Below are 6000 nucleotides of genomic sequence, written 5' to 3'. Positions count from 1 at the left end.
TGGAATTGTACAGTTATGAATTTTCCATTGTACATTTAATTTGAGAGATACGACTTCTAATAATCTTTTTTTTTTTAAACTAGTTTGAAAGAAATTTAGAATTCCTGACACTAAATTCATAAAATGTTTGTTTAAAATATTGTAGATCAGATGCTATTTTGCCCAGATCTATGCTGTGGAGTTCTCTTTTAGAATTCATAGATTTTAACATTTCCACTTTTTTAATGTAATTTTTCTAAATAAATTATCTCTTGTGTTAGGGTTTTAATTCATGTGCTTTTGGGGTTTGGGGATAACTCACTTGGCTAATCTCTATTCCTCTACTATATGTTTTCATAGAATCCCATAGCAATGCCTCTTGTTGACTATATCTTTCATTTAGTTTTTTAAAAGTTAAGAGGTTTTTGTTTTTTTTAACTTTTCCACTGTTTCCTTTTTAAGTAGAAGAGATGGATTTAATTTCTAGGACACTGATCTTCCAGGAAATCTCTTTTAGGTAACCCCAAGCAAATGCAAGGTTGGAGATTAAAATGGGTCATTGAAACAAACAATTTGACCAAGAGTTCCTAACATTTTGTGTGCAAATATCTGCACAATAAACTGGAAATTGGGATGCAATACTGTGCCTGCAAAGGGGAAGAGGTGTTGAATCTTTTTTCTCTGAGAAATTTGCATGATGCTGAACTTCAATGCACAATGTATCCCAAGAACCATTTTCTTCCCAAGGTTACAGATTAAACCAAATATTGCTGTCAATGCTGCTCAATTTCTGATCCGCAACCAGGAATTGCAAGAAAATGAGGAGCACCCATTGACTTTTTAAGTAAAAAAAATGCAGTGGGTCAGGCTGGAGAGAAGTGTTGCATATTTTCTAGGAGGTTTCATTTAGGTCATTTGAGTGCATTTTTGCAGTTTGAGGGATCATTCAGTCAGGATTAAGCCAACCTGTTTGAGCCAAATTGAGCCAAATTTACCATCTCTGCCCCATTAAACCACAAATACATGTTTTGTTCAACAGTAAAATCACTGGGATCACACAACACACATACATAAAACATGACAATGAAGATATGGTAGATTATTGTGCAATGTGAAGCCAGCCAAATTCTTGCAATACGATCTATCTCACAGGGCAGTTGTGGTATCAATCAATCACTGTTGTTTGATTGTGCTGCTACTGATGCTGATTTAAAAGTGCTAAATAGCAGTATATAATTAAAAATGAAGTGGCCAATAGTGCAAGTGAGCAATGGTGCAAAAATATTTATATTGCTTTGCTTTATCACTAAACAATCTTTTGAGGCTGCTATGCTCAAGATGGGACCAAGCAGATGTCATGAGATTAGGCTTGTAAATGATACTCTGGCATTGCTTCAACTGCTCTACCATACTGCTTTAGCACTCTGATGTCATTTCTGTTGCTGTGTCATAATGTTTTAGCACTCTGACATCACTATCTTGTGATTGAATCACTGAAGTTGCCCCTGTGGTCAGCCAACACTGGAGAGAGTCAGTGACAGCAGGAAGACGCATGGAGAATGTAGGCTAATCCATAGATTCAAATACATTGCAATATAGTTTCAATATAGATTTAGTAATGCCTTGCTGACAAATGGCAGCAGTACTGTATTGGCAACATCAATTGCCCAGCATAATAAATTAGATGAAGCTAAGATAGTGTTCTTAAACTGGGGGTATTTGGGGCATATATTGGGACAATGGAGCAATTTGTTATGGCTTGCTTGTGAGTCGAGAATCCAGTTTTGGACAGCAGCTGCCAAGATGCTTGTGTAAAAACAGCAGGTTTTTTGGGGGTTGGGGGAGTAACAACATTATTTCAGACTGGGAAAAGGGTAATTCAGTCAAACAGTTTAAGAACCCACTGAGCTAAGGAGATCTCATCATGGTACTTGGCACAGTAGGCAATTCATTTCACAGCATTTCATGGACAAATCTTCAGAAGGCTTTTGTTCAGTGGAACAAGATGGTTTGAAGGCATCACTGAAGGTGGGTTAACCCCACATGTATATGGTGATGTTCCCAGCTTCTACTCAATCATTTTGGATGATGAGCAATGACTTATGAACCATTGCATGAACAGAACCACCCTATTGAGCTCAGCATACTATGGCAGCATCTGCAGAAACAAGGAATTTTAAATTTATTTTTATTTATTTATAAATTTATTCACTGCCCATCTTCACCTCAAGGCATAACAATACAACAGCTGATCCTGGTGAAGGAGAGAGTGACAATTACAGTGAGGTGGCTTGCTGTTTCAAGCTCCCCACAGTGAAACTGTGCATCAGTTCAGCTGAGGAAGAACAATTGAGGGGAGCATCATGATGGAACTTGCCTTGAGATTGAACGCTTTTGCTTGAAAAACTTTAATTTGCTTTTTCCACATCTTATCCGCATCATAAGATATGCCTGGATATTCTATCATAGGACAAGAACTGTTAGGGGCCAAGTGACTTGATTGCCCTCACTCAAAATATGTGTACCCAATGCAGTTCTGGAATCTCAATCCAAAAAAACACAGTGCTATTAAACAATAGCTTCCCCTAAGTTTTAGTTTGCACATTTTCTATTCTTGGAGATCATGGATGGCCTTGGAGGCATGGGCTTCCTTCCTGCAGTGTGCTGGAGTGGTGAACAGGTGCCATTCAATGCAGTGTCATACAGAAGCATACACCATAACACCTTTGTGCTCCAGAACTCAGCACCATTCAGTTTTTGCCCATGACCCCACACTCATACATGGTGGCATAAACATCCTGCTAATTATCCTGGGTGACGGTGCATAAACTTTGAAGAGAAGCTGCCTACAACCAGCCTTCAATGGATTCAGGAACACTGTGAAGCTGAACTAAAAAAATATCTGAAGGTGCCCTGTCACCCATGACTGACAAAAATATGGTGTGCACCATAGTCATGTGTGCAGTATCACACAATATCTGTGTGGGAAAGGAATACGGTATACCTTTGAATGATGAAAGCATGCCATTCACTGGAATATACTCTCAGGGAAGACACTGTGCTCATAAAATCAGCAGCATATCCCAGAAGGAAGAGCAGCATGTGATGCCTTCACTGACCTGATCAGGTCATGTCAGAAGGAGAGAAAGGGGCTAAATGTCCTGTCAACTAAACAACCAGTTGGTTGTAGAGAGTAAGGAAGATGACAGAAATGTGCAAGAACCATTGACTAGGCAAAGGGGGCTGAAAAATTCTTAAGCCCTGGGAAACAAGGTAATATGCAGAAGCAGCTGAGGACGATGCCTCCCTGATTCACTGGGGTATAAAAACTGGGGAGTAGGGAAGGTACAGCACAGTCAGCCTTGCAAGATTCTGTATTAAAGCAAATCTCAATAAAATCCTCTGGAGTTGATTTCCTGATTTGGTCTACCTAGGAGGGACGACATTGGTGCACCCCTCATGATCCTCCATTGTCTGGAAGAAGTTAGCCTCCTTTTACATTTTGTTTTTTTAATAGTAATTATACAACTACAACAATAAAACTAATGCAAACTAAAAAAAATAAAAAAATAGAAGGTGCAGAAAAAAAATAGGAAAGAAAAAATAAGAATACAGTAAAGAAAAAGAAAATGAAATGACTTCCCCCTTCATCACAACAAGTATAAACAATTTTAGTAACTTACCACCTTCTCTTAAAATACTGTATAACAAATGATCTCTTGTTCCCATATCCCATCTCTTATCTATAAACAAATCCTTAAAAACCTTGTCATTTCAGACCTGATCAGCAAAAGTCCATTAAGGGTTAATTAATTAATTAAAAGTCCATTCTCCTTTCTGGGAATTAAGAAGAGAAAAAAATAGCTATCTTAAAGGATTTTAATTTAAAAGCAAAAACCTTAACAAGATTGTGATTCAAGGAAGTTTTAAATGGATAAAGGGGACAGTAATTTTAGAAACCAGAAGAATACATACTGTATATATTATTACAAAAGTGCTTCTGAAAATAGCAAAATTAATGAGATTGGTGACTGGCAACCCCTTATGGACTTTTTGCATAAAAATGAAAAAAGAGATGATTAGACAGGATAGATTATAGAAAGAAGAGAGCCATGATGCAACTTTAGAGATCTTACTTCAAATTTATCTGGACCCTTAGTCCATTTGTATCTTTCTAAAATCGAAGTTTTAATCACCTTTTTGCTTTTTATTCCAGGAAAAAAAATTAAGTCCTTAAACTTATATTTAAAATTTCTTTCACTAAGGATTGAAGGAAACTCAACTGGTGCTATAAAACCTGTCAATCTAAAGGCTCCTAATAGCTGAAAAGCAGTTAACAAGCAATTTCCAAAAGGGTTAGAAAAAGAAGTATGTGAACTTAATGTCCTTTCAAAGGTGCGGGCTGCAGTTTGAGCAAGATGGTTATTCCCTTGTCTCCCAGAGCTCTAAACCCACCAGAGACCATTGTCTTGCAGTGTCTTTGTAAGGACCAACTGTCTGGAGCACTTGAGGACAATCACAAGTCCTCTCCGTATCTAGAGATGAATTACAAAGAGTTCATCTACTTGCTGGCTCTTCATTCTGCCACAGTCATTGGTTCCGCTTTTAGCATAGCCATCTTCAGTTTGCCATTTCTTCCCCAGAAGAAATGGCAACCCATTCCTTTTACATTTTGAATGGGTCTGTTGCAGAGTGTGTGGCAGCCCATCCCTCCAGAGCTGCTGCGATATCCTGCTCTATGGTGCTGCTCAAGTGCTGGCTCTGAAGGTCCTCATCAAACCTGAGTCTAGGAATAAGGCCAGTATAGCTTTGAATTCATCCTGCAACCAGATACCATGTTTGATGAAGTGCCAGAGGAATGTTGGACTTTGAGGATCAGTATTGTTGAGCATTCCTACCTCTCTGCCTGATTAAATACTCCAGATAAGACTGGAGGTGCAGCAGCAAAATCGCCACAGAGTCCATTCCTCATTGCTCCAGGGCTCAGTTCTCTTTAATGGAATCCCCACTTTCTAAAGTATATTTTGTTGTTGCTTTTTATGGCATTTGATTCTATCATATTATGTTATAGCTTAGTTTGTCTTTGTTTATGATTTCGTTTGTACATCAATTTGGACTAATAGAAAATAAGGTGACTCATACATTCAATAACCAATGCTCTGATTCAAATATTTTGTCTCATTATTCAGAAACATAGAAACCCATCCATTCTTGTTTGTATAAGTTATTACCTCTTGCCTCCTTATCTCTTTTGCTTGTGTGTATGTGTGTCTACCTACCTACCTACCGGTAATTTGGGGCCACTCTTGCCTACAAAAGTTGTATACAATACTTATTTACACACATAACACTATCAACATATCCCCACCCACCCCGAAGCTCTAGGCTTTGCCCACACATTTCAGAAATAGAACAAATACTGACTAATTCAGTCTGTTGTTGTTTATTCGTTTAGTCGCTTCCAACTCTTCGTGACTTCATGGACCAGCCCACGCCAGAGCTTCCTGTCGGTCGTCAACACCCCCAGCTCCCCCAGGGACAAGTCCGTCACCTCTAGAATGTCATCCATCCATCTTGCCCTTGGTCGGCCCTTCTTCCTTTTGCCTTCCACTCTCCCTAGCATCAGCATCTTCTCCAGGGTGTCCTGTCTTCTCATTATGTGGCCAAAGTATTTCAGTTTTGCCTTTAATATCATTCCCTCAAGTGAGCAGTCTGGTTTTATTTCCTGGAGTATGGACTGGTTTGATCTTCTTGCAGTCCAAGGCACTCTCAGAATTTTCCTCCAACACCACAGTTCCAAAGCATTGATCTTCCTTCTCTCAGCCTTCCCTATGATCCAGCTCTCGCAGCCATATGTTACTACAGGGAACACCATTGCTTTAACTATGTGGACCTTTGTTGTCAGTGTGATGTCTCTGCTCTTAACTATTTTATCGAGATTTGTCACTGCTCTTCTCCCAAGGATTAAGCGTCTTCTGATTTCCTGACTGCAGTCAGCATCTGCAGTAATCTTTGCACCTA

The sequence above is a fragment of the Candoia aspera genome, chromosome 4 (assembly GCF_035149785.1).
Source record: "Candoia aspera isolate rCanAsp1 chromosome 4, rCanAsp1.hap2, whole genome shotgun sequence".
Taxonomy (NCBI): Eukaryota; Metazoa; Chordata; class Lepidosauria; order Squamata; family Boidae; genus Candoia; species Candoia aspera.
The sequence above is the reverse complement of the archived record's forward strand: the minus strand, read 5'-3'. Positions refer to the sequence as shown.